Raw genomic sequence first — 16055 nt, 5'->3', positions numbered from 1 at the left:
CTGTGTACCTTTGTGTGTATGCTTTCTTACTACATGTATACCTAATTGGCACCACTTTCCCCTCCTTCAAACCAACGGAGCTGATACCTAGTGTTGGGCGAACACCTAGATGTTCGGGTTCGCGAACGTTCGCTGAACATCGCCGCGATGTTCGGGTGTTCGCGCCAAACTCCGAACATAATAGAAGTCAATGGGGACCCGAACTTTCGTGCTTTGTAAAGCTTCCTTACATGCTACATACCCCAAATTTGCAGGGTATGTGCACCTTGGGAGTGGGTACAAGAGGAAAAAAAATATTTGAAAAAGAGCTTATAGTTTTTGAGAAAATTGATTGTAAAGTTTTAAAGGAAAAACTGTCTTTTAAATGTGGAAAATGTCATGTTTCTTTGCACAGGTAACATGCTTTTGTCGCCATGCAGTCATAAATGTAATACAGAGAAGAGGTTCCAGGAAAAGGGACCGGTAACGCTAACCCAGCACCAGCAGCAGCACACGTGATGGAACAGGAGGAGGCGCAGGAGGAGAAGGCCACGCTTTTTGAGACACAACAACCCAGGCCTTGCATGAGGACAAGAAGCGTGCGGATAGCATGCTTTGTACCGCCATGCAGTCATAAATGTAATAAAGATAAGAGGTTCCATAAACAGGGACCGGAAACGCTAACCCAGCAGCAGCACACGTGATGGAACAGGAGGAGGCGCAGGAGGAGAAGGCCACGCTTTGAGACACAACAACCCAGGCCTTGCATGAGGACAAGAAGCGTGCGGATAGCATGCTTTTTACCGCCATGCAGTCATAAATGTAATAAAGATGAGAGGTTCCATAAACAGGGACCGGCAACGCTAACCCAGCAGCAGCAGACGTGATGGAACAGGAGGAGGCGCAGGAGGAGAAGACCACGCTTTGAGACACAACAACCCAGGCCTTGCAGGAGGACAAGAAGCATGCGGATAGCATGCTTTTTACCGCCATGCAGTCATAAATGTAATAAAGATGAGAGGTTCCATAAACAGGGACCGGCAACGCTAACCCAGCAGCAGCAGCAGCACACGTGATGGAACAGGAGGAGGCGCAGGAGGAGAAGGCCACGCTTTGAGACACAACAACCCAGGCCTTGCATGAGGACAAGAAGCGTGCGGATAGCATGCTTTTTACCGCCATGCAGTCATAAATGTAATAAAGATGAGAGGTTCCATAAACAGGGACCGGCAACGCTAACCCAGCAGCAGCAGACGTGATGGAACAGGAGGAGGCGCAGGAGGAGAAGGCCACAGAATGCTATATAGTGTGGCTGAGCGAGGTACACAGAGTGGCAGTAAACAGAATGCTATATAGTGTGGCTGAGCGAGCAGTGTACTACTATTCCCAGCAGACACAGAGTGGCAATAAACAGAATGCTATATAGTGTGGCTGAGCGAGGTACACAGAGTGGCAGTAAACAGAATGCTATATAGTGTGGCTGAGCGAGCGGTGTACTACTATTCCCAGCAGACACAGAGTGGCATTAAACAGAATGCTATATAGTGTGGCTCAGCGAGGTACACAGAGTGGCAGTAAACAGAATGCTATATAGTGTGGCTGAGCGAGCGGTGTACTACTATTCCCAGCAGACACAGAGTGGCAGTAAACAGAATGCTATATAGTGTGGCTGAGCGAGGTACACAGAGTGGCAGTAAACACAATGCTATATAGTGTGGCTGAGCGAGCGGTGTACTACTATTCCCGGCAGGGACACAATGACTGGGGGGACCCTGGCTAGCGTGGCTGGAGCGCGAACTACCCTGCCTGCCTACCCAAAGCTAAACCCACAGACAAATGGCGGAGATATGACGTGGTTTGGGTATTTATTTACCCGAACCACGTGACAGTTCGGCCAATCAGAGCGCGTTCGGGTCCGAACCACGTGACCCGTTCGGCCAATCACAGCGCTAGCCGAACGTTCTGGGAACGTTCGGCCATGCGCTCTTAGTTCGGCCATGTGGCCGAACGGTTTGGCCGAACACCATCAGGTGTTCGGCCGAACTCGAACATCACCCGAACAGGGTGATGTTCTGCAGAACCCGAACAGTGGCGAACACTGTTCGCCTAACACTACTGATACCCCAGTAGAGTGAATCAGATAAATTGGGCGCAATGCGCACCTGATAACTTGGGCACCACAGGCACAAGTGTAATTACTAGTGTAACCCTCTAAAAGAGGGTCACAGATGGTGTCAATGTATTTCAATGGTGTCAATGTGTTTCAATGTGTAAAGTGAATTCAGCATCTAAGGCTAAAATTTGTCTTAGATATTAGCATGATAGAACTAAAACAGCGCATGAGAGAGAGGCTGAGGCGCCAAGATGGTCGCATAGGCTGAGTTGCTAGGCGACCATGTAAGCAAGACAGTGGAACCTTCCAGGAGCCCAGCGCGACTGGTGAGACAGTACAGCGCAGGCACGGAGGTTTTAACCAGTTTTTCCCTCAGCGCGCAGGGCAGTCACGGGAGCGCTCTGAGAGACAGAAGAGGCGGCAGAGAGCGGGAGAGGAGGCTGAGGGAGAACGGCCGCAGCAGTCACCCCATAAGTTTAGGAGGGGACCCGGCGGCGACCCCGAGACCACCAGCAGAGCAAGGAGAGCAACGGCAGCCAGGCCAGAGAAAGACCAGAGGCCAGAAGCAAAGTGTGCAGGCAAGATCTGAGCTGATATGAGGGAGAGACACTCTAGTAGTGTACATTAGTGTGGGCCTTAAAGCCAGTTACAAGCCACAGTGTGTGTTCAGAGAGAGGGCCAGTGTTCAGTGGAGGGTTGCTGAGATATAGAGATAGCTAACCCAAAAGTACTGAAAAGGCATATCCTGATCAATGTGGTGTGACTAGAGACTGCCTGTTTGAGAAAGCTTTAAAGAAACAGAGACATTGTGATGGACATTCATTTGCTGATGCAAGATAGAGCTGCCAGCTAAAGTAAAATAATCTTCTGCTGATTGTATTAAGTGTGAGCCTTGCTGTCATCAGAAAAGTTATCAGCCTCCATTAAGTTCCCCTCAGAGCTGATACAGCTAACTTCTCGCAGTAAACCTGATGCAGAGACATTGTTCCTGTCAAGCTGCTTTCAAGTAGTGTTGGGCGAACAGTGTTCGCCACTGTTCGGGTTCTGCAGAACATCACCCTGTTCGGGTGATGTTCGAGTTCGGCCGAACACCTGACGGTGCTCGGCCAAACCGTTCGGCCATATGGCCGAACTAAGAGCGCATGGCCGAACGTTCCCCGAACGTTCGGCTAGCGCTGTGATTGGCCGAACGGGTCACGTGGTTCGGACCCGAACGCGCTCTGATTGGCCGAACTGTCACGTGGTTCGGGTAAATAAATACCCGAACCACGTCATATCTCCGCCATTTGTCTGTGGGTTTAGCTTTGGGTAGGCAGGCAGGGTAGTTCGCGCTCCAGCCACGCTAGCCAGGGTCCCCCCCAGTCATTGTGTGTCGCTGCTGGGAATAGTAGTACACCGCTCGCTCAGCATTCTGTTTACTGCCACTCTGTGTACCTCGCTCAGCCACACTATATAGCATTCTGTTTACTGCCACTCTGTGTCTGCTGGGAATAGTAGTACACCGCTTGCACAGCCACACTATATAGCATTCTGTTTACTGCCACTCTGTGTACCTCGCTCAGCCACACTATATAGCATTCTGTTTACTGCCACTCTGTGTCTGCTGGGAATAGTGGTACACCGCTCGCTCAGCCACACTATATAGCATTCTGTTCACTGTTCTGTGTCTGCTTGGAATAGTGGTACACCGCTCGTTCAGCCACACTATATAGCATTCTGTGTACTGTTCTGTGTCTGCTGGGAACAGTAGTACACCGCTCGTTCAGCCACACTATATAGCATTCTGTGTACTGTTCTGTGTCTGCTGGGAACAGTAGTACACCGCTCGCTCAGCCACACTATATAGCATTCTGTTCACTGTTCTGTGTCTGCTGGGAATAGTGGTACACCGCTCGCTCAGCCACACTATATAGCATTCTGTTCACTGTTCTGTGTCTGCTGGGAATAGTGGTACACCGCTCGCTCAGCCACACTATATAGCATTCTGTTCACTGTTCTGTGTCTGCTGGGAATAGTGGTACACCGCTCGCTCAGCCACACTATATAGCATTCTGTTTACTGTTCTGTGTCTGCTGGGAATAGTGGTACACCGCTCGCTCATCCACACTATATAGCATTCTGTTCACTGTTCTGTGTCTGCTGGGAATAGTGGTACACCGCTCGCTCAGCCACACTATATAGCATTCTGTTCACTGTTCTGTGTCTGCTGGGAATAGTGGTACACCGCTCGCTCAGCCACACTATATAGCATTCTGTTCACTGTTCTGTGTCTGCTGGGAATAGTGGTACACCGCTCGCTCAGCCACACTATATAGCATTCTGTTCACTGTTCTGTGTCTGCTGGGAATAGTGGTACACCGCTCGCTCAGCCACACTATATAGCATTCTGTTCACTGTTCTGTGTCTGCTGGGAATAGTGGTACACCGCTCGCTCAGCCACACTATATAGCATTCTGTTTACTGTTCTGTGTCTGCTGGGAATAGTGGTACACCGCTCGCTCATCCACACTATATAGCATTCTGTTCACTGTTCTGTGTCTGCTGGGAATAGTGGTACACCGCTCGCTCAGCCACACTATATAGCATTCTGTTCACTGTTCTGTGTCTGCTGGGAATAGTGGTACACCGCTCGCTCAGCCACACTATATAGCATTCTGTTCACTGTTCTGTGTCTGCTGGGAACAGTAGTACACCGCTCGTTCAGCCACACTATATAGCATTCTGTGTACTGTTCTGTGTCTGCTGGGAACAGTAGTACACCGCTCGTTCAGCCACACTATATAGCATTCTGTGTACTGTTCTGTGTCTGCTGGGAACAGTAGTACACCGCTCGTTCAGCCACACTATATAGCATTCTGTTCACTGTTCTGTGTCTGCTGGGAATAGTGGTACACCGCTCGCTCAGCCACACTATATAGCATTCTGTTCACTGTTCTGTGTCTGCTGGGAACAGTAGTACACCGCTCGTTCAGCCACACTATATAGCATTCTGTGTACTGTTCTGTGTCTGCTGGGAACAGTAGTACACCGCTCGTTCAGCCACACTATATAGCATTCTGTTCACTGTTCTGTGTCTGCTGGGAATAGTGGTACACCGCTCGCTCAGCCACACTATATAGCATTCTGTGTACTGTTCTGTGTCTGCTGGGAACAGTAGTACACCGCTCGTTCAGCCACACTATATAGCATTCTGTTCACTGTTCTGTGTCTGCTGGGAATAGTGGTACACCGCTCGCTCAGCCACACTATATAGCATTCTGTTCACTGTTCTGTGTCTGCTGGGAATAGTGGTACACCGCTCACCCGTCACTGTATAGCATTGTGCTCTGTGTCGCTGCTGGGAATAGTGGTACTGTATAGCATTTCTGTACTGCCACTGTACTGCTGCCAGTCAGCGTGTACTGTAAGGATAAGTGAAATGAGGAAGAAATCCGGTGAAAGAGGGAGGGGCAAGGGAAGAGGTGTTTCCCCTGACGGTTCACGTACAGGCCACAGGGGAGCACCCAAGAAAACCCACTCAATACCACCCATGTTGTCCAGGACAACAACCCTCACAAATCCAAAAGAACAGGACCAGATAATTACTTGGATGACCTCTCAAGCGTCCAGCAGTGGGTTAAGCAGCACCAGCACATCACGCACGAGGTCCGAGTCCTCAGCCAGTTACAAGGAGCCAGTGGGCACAAAGCTGACACAACCGGCAGCGACACCACGCACACAACTGCCAGATAACCAGTCCGATGAATTACCTCAGGACACAATGGGGTATTCGCAGGAGCTATTCCCAGCCCAACAAACTTCCACCTTTCAAAGGTCAATGGAGGAACAGCCAGAAATGTTGTGCCTGGATTCACAACCGTTAACTGTGGGAAATGTACCGCGCACTGAAATACGAGGCGAGTCCGAAGAGGACTCGGAAACCCAAATCCCAGAGCAATTTGGGCAGGAGGGGTTGCAATTGCAGGAGGTCGGCCGACAAGATCTGGAAGACGACGTTGGAGTGTGCTGCGCAGAGGTTGTTGTGGGGAGCTCTACTCCACGGCGGTGGCCCACAATGACATATGACGAGTTTGAGGAGATGGAAGAGGAGGGTATGGACAATGTGGACAGAGACCCAGATTTTGTTTGTGAACGAGAACATCGCCGTCGTAGCAGCAGCACAGATGAGTCTGTTGAAGAACACACTGCTGCACGAGTTCGCCTTGTGCCACAAGGTAGGCGGCGCGCAATTTCAGGCACCACAAGCGTGGAAGTTCAAGTGAGAGGCAAAAGAGGAGCAAACAGAAATCGCCAGCAAGGAGGCAGGTGCTCCAAAGTCTGGGCTTTCTTTGAAGACTGCACTGAGGATGTTACCATGGCGATTTGCAAGGTGTGCAAGACCCGCCTGAGCAGGGGGAAAAATATTAACAACCTCTCCACCACCAGCATGAGCCGTCACATGCTATCCAAACATCCCACTCTTTGGGCAAACGCGTCAGGACAGGGTACCAGAAACAACACTGCCTCCCTTGGGTTCACCAGACCCGCCTCAGCAGCAGCAGTAGCCCAGCCATTGCGTGGTTCACAACATTCACAAACATCAGACGACGCTGACACTGTCACTTTCCGGAGTAGTGCTCTTGAGGTCTCCCAGTGTTCATCAAACACAACAACCAACAGCCCTTCCGTGTGCAGCGCTACGGTTCAGTTGTCTGTGTCGGAGATGTTTGAGCGCAAGAGGAAATTGCCAGCAAATGACCCCCGGGCCGTGGCAGTAACAGCCAGCATAGCCAAGCTTCTGGCCTGCGAAATGCTGCCATATCGATTGGTGGAGACAAACAGCTTCAAGGGCATGATGTCAGTGGCCATCCCACGTTACGTGGTTCCCAGCCGCTACCACTTTGCACGCTCTGCAGTGCCTGAGTTGCATGAGCACGTGGTCAGCAAAATAACCCGAAGCTTGAAGAATGCCGTTGCCTGCAAGGTTCACCTCACCACTGACACCTGGACGAGTGCGTTCGGCCAGGGTCGATACATCTCCCTTACCGCGCACTGGGTGAACCTTGTGGAGCCTGGCAGCGATTCCTCACCTGCTACGGCACGGGTGTTGCCCACGCCACAAACAGCTGCACCGCCGTCCCTCCCACTGGATAACAGCAGCACCTACCTCTCTGACTCCTTCTCCTCCAACGCATCTCAAAGCTGTACCTCATCCGGAAACGCTAACCCAGCAGCAGTAGGATCGTGGAAGCAGTGCAGCACAGCTGTTGGCATGCGTCAGCAAGCGTTGCTGAAGCTAATCTGCCTTGGGGATAAGCAGCACACAGGGGAGGAAATTTGGAGGGGAATAAAGGAACAGACGGATTTGTGGCTGGCACCGCTGGACCTGAAACCGGGCATGGTTGTGTGTGATAATGGGAGTAATCTCATTCGCGCTTTAAGGTTGGCTAAGCTGACACACATCCCTTGCCTGGCGCACGTGATGAACCTAGTAGTTCAGCGGTTCCTGAGGACATACCCAGGCGTGCCCGATCTGCTGTTGAAGGTGCGTCGAGTGTCCAAACATTGTAGAAATTCCAGTACTGCTTCGGGGGCACTCGCCAAGATGCAGGAGCGCTTCAATCTCCCCCACCATCGCTTGCTGTGTGATGTCCCTACGCGCTGGAATTCTACGCTGCACATGCTAGCCCGCTTTTGCGAGCAGAAGAGTGCAGTGGTCCAGTACATGACGGCGCAGTACCGAGGCGCATCCGGCCAGCTGCCAAGCTTCTGTGGATCCGATTGGGCCAACATGTTGGACCTCTGCCAAGTCCTCCAAAATTTTGAGCAATCCACGTTGCTTGTGAGCAGTGACAACTCTTCAGTCAGCATTACCATACCACTGCTGTGTTTACTGAAGAGGTCGATGTTAAAAATCAAGGAAACAGCTGTCATGATGCAACTGGGGGAATCTGAAGGAGAAAACGATCAGCGTGATGGTACCAACATCAGGCCATCCGCCTCAGGGAACGCTGGCCCCAGCAGCTATGACGAAGAAGAGGAGGAGGAACAGCTGGAGTTGGAGCAGGAATTTCATGCCACCACTGACGAGGGCCAGAGCGGTGCACGTTGGACTTCCACAATTCAACGCGAATGGTCAGCAGAAGCAGACCAGGAGGAAGGTGACGACTATGATGCATCACAACAACTATCACAACGCTCACAAGAGGATGATGAGGATTCTGGTAGGACTCTGGCACACATGGCTCAATTCATGCTAGACTGCATTGAACGTGACCCACGCATTGTGCGCATTCTGGACAACACCAATTACTGGGTTTATACCCTTCTGGATCCACGGTACAAACACAATGTTCCAAAACTGCTTGAAGAAAGAGTCAGACAGGTCAAAATGGAAGAATACCAGCAGGCCCTTGTGGAGACTTTAGAGAGGAGATTGACATCCTCCCCCTCCTCTAGCCAGTTGTACGCAGACAGACTGACTTCCGCAAACCCAGGACGACCAGGAGGGCAGCAAACAACGCAAGCCGCAGCTAGTACCCAAAAGGGAATGGTATCGGCAGTGTCCTTGGAGTGGGAAAATTTTCTGACACCCATGCAGCCGCAGCCCACTGAACAGCAAGCGTGCAGATCCACCTCCAACACCGATCGCCTGGAGAAGATGGTCAAGGACTACATGTCAGATGGCGTAGCTGTGTCGAACCATCCATCTGCACCCTTCAACTATTGGGTATCGAAGCTAGACACCTGGCACGAACTGGCAATGTACGCAATAGAGGTGCTGGCTTGCCCGGCAGCCAGCGTTATGTCGGAACGCTGTTTCAGTGCTGCCGGAGGCATCGTCACAGATCGGCGTATCCGCCTCTCTACAGACAATGCAGACCGTCTGACTCAAATTAAAATGAATCAATCCTGGATTGGAAATGACTACGCAACACTCCAGGACCCCAACCAAGTAACATGACCAATGAACATCTGGGATGGTGTTGCGTTTCCGGGCCCTGTTTATTGAACCTCTCATCTGTATTACATTTATGACTGCATGGCGGCAAAAAGCATTGCTGCTATATCCGCACGCTTTTTGTCCACATGCAAGGCCTGGGTTGTTGTGTCTCACAAAGCGTGGCCTTCTCCTCCTGCGCCTGCTCCTGTTCCATCACGTCTGCTGCTGCTGGGTTAGCGTTGCCGCGTGGTCCCTGTTTATTGAACCACTTATCTTTATTACATTTATGACTGCATGGCGGTACAAAGCATGCTATCCGCACGCTTCTTGCCCTCATGCAAGGCCTGGGTTGTTGTGTCTCACAAAGCGTGGCCTTCTCCTCCTGCGCCTCCTCCTGTTCCATCACGTCTGCTGCTGCTGGGTTAGCGTTGCCGCGTGGTCCCTGTTTATTGAACCACTTATCTTTATTACATTTATGACTGCATGGCCGTACAAAGCCTGCTATCCGCACGCTTCTTGCCCTCATGCAAGGCCTGGGTTGTTGTGTCTCACAAAGCGTGGCCTTCTCCTCCTGCGCCTGCTCCTGTTCCATCACGTCTGCTGCTGCTGGGTTAGCGTTGCCGCGTGGTCCCTGTTTATTGAACCACTTATCTTTATTACATTTATGACTGCATGGCGGTACAAAGCCTGCTATCCGCACGCTTCTTGCCCTCATGCAAGGCCGGGGTTGTTGTGTCTCACAAAGCGTGGCCTTCTTCTCCTCCTGCGCCACCCTCCTCCTGTTCCATCACGTGTGCTGCTGCTGGGTTAGCGTTACCGGTCCCTTTTCCTGGAACCTCTTATATGTATTACATTTATGACTGCATGCCGACAAAAAACATGTTACCTGTGCAAAGAAAACAGACATTTCCCGCATTTAAAAGACAGTTTTCCCTTTGAAACTTTAAAATCGATTTTCTCAAAAACTATAAGCTCTTTTTGCTAATTTTTTTTTCCTCTTGTACCCACTCCCAAGGTGCACATACCCTGCAAATTTGGGGTATGTAGCATGTAAGGAGGCTTTACAAACCACAAAAGTTCGGGTCCCCATTGACTTCCATTATGTTCGGAGTTCGGGTCGAACACCCGAACATCGCGGCCATGTTCGGCCTGTTCGGCCCGAACCCGAACATCTAGATGTTCGCCCAACACTACTTTCAAGTCAAGGGTTAGAGTTAATTTATTCTCCAGTTGATGTGTTCTGTAATATTACTGAAAGTCTGACATAAGAAGTGAACCAAAGTGTGATCTGTGAGTTACTTAAGCACACGGCTGGACAGAGAGAACGATAACAAAAGCCATGGAGATAAAGTGAACCTGTCAGAAAGAGATAACTGAGTTTTTTAACCCGCCAGCATTAAACAGGATAAGTGGAGGAGGAGTTTAATTGCATCTTGTGATACTAAAGTGTGCTACAGTGAAATGTGGCGTGACATCTGACCAAGATAAAGAGTCAACAAAGTGGATTTACAAGTTTTGCAACGTTACACAATTAGAGCTTATTCAGCCTAGAGTTCAACTTGTATATAGAGAGAGTTATATTGTGAGAGGGTGATATTGATGGTATAGCTGGTTGCATTGGTCACTTTTGCGCTTTGTTTTATTTATTTTTTATTTTTCTAACCCTTTTTGATTATTTGATTAATTCTTTATTTTGGTTTGTTTTGGGAGGCCCAATACAAACGAGAGGTGCTCAAGGGTGTAGTGAATTGAGATATACAACATAAAGAGTAAGACTCTGAGAGATCTTCTGAGTAAGGTGGACATTCTTTGGATGCCATATCGCCCAACAACAAACTGTAGAAACTGTTCAGTACCATATTGAAAAGAGTCACAGGTTCCCCCAAGGTTTCGCTGAGCAATATAGCTTGGACTTGGCTACAAGGGACTAAGACTGAGACTGTAAACTGAATTACTCAGTAGACCTGCCTCTGCTCAAGCCCCTATGCCCCAGTGAATGGTACTGTATTCAAAGGTGTTGTGCTGTAAAGTGCTTGATGATTGTATAGGAAGATCTGTTGTAGCTAAAATATATATAAAAGTTCTGTGTAACTTAACCTTTTTATTCCGCAGCTTTTACCGGTGCACCGGCTGTGAAGAGGAGAAGGCTGTATTATTTTGACCTATGATGTGCAAGGGAAGTGTATTGTATAGTTAAAGTAACTGGTTGAGTGAAGTTACTGGTGACCACTGTTAGGTCATGAATAAATCTTTGATAATCAAAACTGAGTCAGTGTCTGGTGGATTCATCTCAGCTGGGGCCGAGTGCTAAAGGATAAATCGGTTTACACTAGGTATGGTGTTGCTTACAGGAGAATTTGGGCATTGGAGGCACTGGAGTTTGGAAATGATTGCTCGGCTATAGTATTGCTGAACACTGTTCAGCTTCAGTAGTTTGGATGAGCGTGGTTTGGCTGTTGCGGCTCGTCTATGCTCAGGCTTTCAGTAATGGGTACTCAGCTGTAGTATAGTAGTATAGTATAGCAGAGCACTGGGAGGGTTATTAGTTAATGATAGGCATAGATTATTAATGTTAGGCTTAGAGAGGAGTATAGTGGTAGGTGTAGGTAGGTGGGAGGTTAGATTTTGGCGTAGGTAGGTGGTAGGTTAGTGTTAGGCATAGATGGGGGAGTTTAGTATGGGAATAGAATAAGATTAGGTGATATTAGACTATTGGTAACATCACCAATAATTTCACACCTAATTTAACTTGTGGCACTTTTAAATGTACTTCAGTGGGGTGCTGAGTGTATTCAAGAGTCAGTATACTGAGAGGTTGCAGATGGAATTCTTCACACAGAAGATGGAAGTTGTACAAGGAACATGCTACAATACATTTGGCAAGGGTGAAGGGACCAAACAATATAAAATTATTTCCATAGATGCAGAGTGATTAATGGTGGTACAATAGCATAATTAATAATAAGAAGAAATATTGAAGAGGTGACATTGCAGATGAACAGAATATATATTTCCTTTGACAAGGAGTATGAATCAGTCTAGGTTTCTTTGAAAATAGTTAGGGCTGGTTCACACTGGGGCAATTCTTCAGCGTTTTGCTGATCGCCGGTGATCAGCAAAGCGCTGCAACTAATGTATCCCTATGGATACATTCATACTGCAGTGGTTGTGATTTTGATTGATTAATTGCAAACGTCGGGGGTGATTGCATTGTGATTCTGGTTCTATTGAACAGGAATCACAAGTGCAAATTGCTAAAAATCACGAGATTTGGCCTGCCGAATCGCGATCGCGGACTCAAACGCGATTGTAGTAAAGTGCCCGATGTGAACCAGACCTCATAGAGGGATTTAAATTTAAAACAGGTAACTTGGTTGTAATTGCAGCCTGAAGAAATAAGGGCAGTCATATGCACCCATGTTAAATTAAATAATTACCTGTATAGCTGAACTCTACTGTATAGCGGCTTAAATAATGAGGTTAGTAGCAGTGGAGTGACTGGTGAGTGCCCACCGCAAATGCACATAACAAATCACTAAAACACACATAAATGCACAAAAAAAGTGTGTTAGGAAAATTATCACAAAATGTTGTAAAATACATTTATTTTTGGGGGGGCATTTGGCATATTAAAGTGGAAAAATGCTCACTAAGGTTTTTAGATACAAGAAAACAGAGGGTATAATTGATTCAGAAAGCCTGGCCTGGCTTTTCAAAATGTCTCTGCAAAATGTTTCAACCCTAACCTGGGCTATATAGTATACAGTATGTACGGTATATGGTGACATAGGAGTGATATGATTGAAAGCATATGCAAATACAATACGTATATTATAATAAATGTGGCTAGTCTTACATTTAATTTAGGCAAGGGCTGCAAACTTTGCCACCCAGTAGTGACAGTTTTTAATAATTTCTCACTAGTTGTGCTGTATCAAGCTTATTCAATAATCAGCACTCACAGAGATCTAATTCACCACACCAATTGGTTGGGTCAATTTATAGTTCCGTCCTATAAAGTTAATAAAAAACTGATAAAAAGTCTTTATGGTGCTGCAGCCAAACCGAGTGTCATTCAGTATGTTGCAAATTTAGATTATCCTAGGCTGCCCTCTACATACAACACACAAATATCACTCCGAGACACAGTATTTAGGTCACAAATGGACAACAGTCCCTGTTGGAGTTCCAATTATTACCAGATGTTGTGGTCACGAAGGACCTATGTGCCCCTTTGGGGGTGTAGGCTTCCTCCGTCGCCTCTCTGGCTAGTCCTTCAACTTCACAAACACCCTCCAGGCTGGACCAAGCAGTGACGACTCCTCTTCATGGCTCAGTGATATGTGAATAAGAAGAAAAAAGGAAGAGCAGCTTCCAATCATGTAAAACCCGTTTTATTTAAAACTTGCGGTGCAAAGTGAAAAAGGGGGGTAACAGACTTTAACAGGCTGGCTTAGCTCCCGGGTGGCGCACATACAAAATCCCACTCCCGTCCGCGTGCACCGTTGCTTAAAACCTGCATGGCGCCTGACAGCGTCTGCATTAGTTGTGTGTAAGAATCCGCGTGACGCCAAACCGCCTTACTGCAAAAGTACACTGTACAGCATAGCCAATGCGTAACTCGTAAGACGCATGCATATAACGTACTACGTCACTCTGTAGCTCCCCCAATTGTGCGGTATCATTACAGTATTCTCCAGTCAGTGTTTTCCTGCCCCAGAAAGCTAAGTAAATAAAGCCCCTGATATGTAGAGGAGAAGTTTTGCTCTTCCATTATATTTAGAGTTACATTTTTAAATATATTTTATTAAACGTCGAGAGCTTTAGAGAGTTTTGCAAATGTCTGGAATCAAGTAATGAATTCAGGTTAAAATGAAAATAACACTGCACTGTATATGCCCAGCATTGCTTGTGTTTTTTGAATATGATCCATCTGCTCAGTGCCATACACCCAGCCAACGCTACATGTGTGGCACTTACCCTATGATCAGCAATTAAAGCTGATGTCACAGCATATTTGTGGCGTGCCTCCAGGTGCAGAATGGATTTAACCTATAGTTTTCTCCCTCCTATGAAGACATCTTCTCAGCAATAACATGGTGCTGACAAAAGTTATTCTTAAGGACACTCTAGAAAATGCTGTGCATATGAGCACTTGGAAGGATCTAAACAGAACATTTATTATATTCAATACACTTATCACCTGAATGATAGAGAGAAACTTCAGCATTTACAGTTTTTTTAAAACCCATCTGCACTTTTTAGTAAAATGTCCCCCCTTCTTCCAGGTCTCCCCTTCAAGTAACACTAAGGACTCAAGGTACCCTTCCCACCAAAACCTTCCTGCTACATTTACTAGTTACCAAAGTTCTAGCAGTGATAAAATGTTACAGCTTTTAGACTGGTCTCTCTGTCATCTTGGAGCAGGTCATAGTCAGAGTCATAGATGTGACAGCTACTGATGCTCCTAAATATATCATTCATGGAAGGACTGGCTTACATGGTGATGTGAAGGGGGCTTGACAATATGGGATCAGCATGTGGGATTTCTTGGATGCAGTGCAGGGGGTTACGGAAGAAAGGCAGAATTAAGACAGTGGCTCTGGGTGGCTTTGGGCTTCATATCTATCAGTGCAGGTGGTGGGGTCAGGCAACCTAGAAACTGAGAATTCCTTTAGGTGAGTATAAGAGAGAGGGGATGGAAGGCATTAGGTTTGCAAAGGACAAGGGAGGGGCAAGTAAGGAAAATATCATCATGGCCTTTATAGTGGACTTCCAGACAGGCAAATAAAGATGACTGTGCAGGTTTCATTCTTGGCAGACTTATATCTAACAACTTATTGTTACATAGTACCCAATTAGCTCACGGGGACCCAGAATCCTCAGGAAAGTATAAGTGGCAAAGAGACCAAAAACGCCTCTTACTAAAACAACTTGGATTAATATAAATTTGCCTGCTTAGAAAAGAAGGGGCTTGATTCACAAAGCCGTGATAACTCTTATCACAGTCACGCTAGCGTTATATCACGCGTAACAGCCGCGATTTTGCAAGCGAAAAACGCTAGCGCGACCGTGATAAGAGTTATCATGGCTTTGTGAATCAAGCCCAAGATATTTGTAATTATTCAGCCTTGAATGGGTCAGAAAAACCTCCCATCAGGCACCACAGTTGAATTTTTGGTACTTGTGTATTATCCCGTCTTGCAGAATGGGCTCGGCAGTTAGACAGGCTGGAAAAGTGTGCACTGTGCTTCTTGAGCAGCTGATTCACCACAGATCAGCTGCCCCGTTCTACACAGCTTTCCTCACTGCACAGTGTTGGCTTTTCCGTCAGCGATCAGACCGCAGAACAATAGAGAGCAATAATGAAAGAGGCATGAAGCCTTCCTGCCTGGAGGAGGGGAATTACAAGTGACTCTAGCAGCATACCAACTCTGCCTAATCACATTACAGGGAAGAGGACTTGCTGAGCACCAGCACAAGGTGATCCACCTCACACCCCCTGCTATGCACAGCGCTGTGCTCTGCAGCAATCTGCCCGCTATCATACAGCTTGTCTATAAAAAGGTCTCGCCCCCAATCGCAGCCCGCCAGGGGAGAGCTTACCTAAGCGGGGATCAGCGGCTGCTGTCTATGGAGCGGAGGTCACTGCATTCAGTGTGCTGTACAGCCCTTCTACTCACATCTTACACAGACAAGTGCTGTGACTTCGGGAAGGGCTACAACACTGCGCAGTGAGGAAAGCTGAATGGAACGGAGCAGCTGATCTGTGGTGAATCAGCTGCTCAAGAAGCACAGTGCACACTTTTCCAGCCTGTCTAACTGCCAAGCCCGCTCTGCTAGACGGGATAATACACAAGTACCGAATTTTTTCTATAGTAAGGCTTTTTTGAATTACATGAGATTTTTTAATGATGTCTTGAAATATTTTGAAAATTGGTGCAGACACAGGCAGAGGGAAGCCTCTGGATCCTATAGAGCAGGCTTTCTCAACCAGGGTTCCTTGAGTGCTTTGCAGGGGTTCCTTGGCATTTTCCCCCA

At 47.8% G+C, this 16055-nt stretch overlaps 1 long non-coding RNA gene across 1 annotated transcript in view; it reads left to right on the top strand.

Annotated features, from left to right (window-relative positions):
- Positions 1 to 11201, top strand: part of LOC137517553 (uncharacterized) — a 38156-nt gene extending 26955 nt beyond the window's left edge. Inside the window, exon 3 of the long non-coding RNA XR_011020568.1 lies at positions 11127 to 11201. This is a non-coding gene — a long non-coding RNA (uncharacterized lncRNA). The remainder of the gene's footprint in view (positions 1 to 11126) is intronic.
- The last annotated feature ends 4854 nt before the right edge of the window (positions 11202 to 16055 follow it).

This window comes from Hyperolius riggenbachi, chromosome 5 (assembly GCF_040937935.1).
Source record: "Hyperolius riggenbachi isolate aHypRig1 chromosome 5, aHypRig1.pri, whole genome shotgun sequence".
NCBI lineage: Eukaryota > Metazoa > Chordata > Amphibia > Anura > Hyperoliidae > Hyperolius > Hyperolius riggenbachi.
This window is presented reverse-complemented; position numbering and strand designations above follow the sequence as displayed.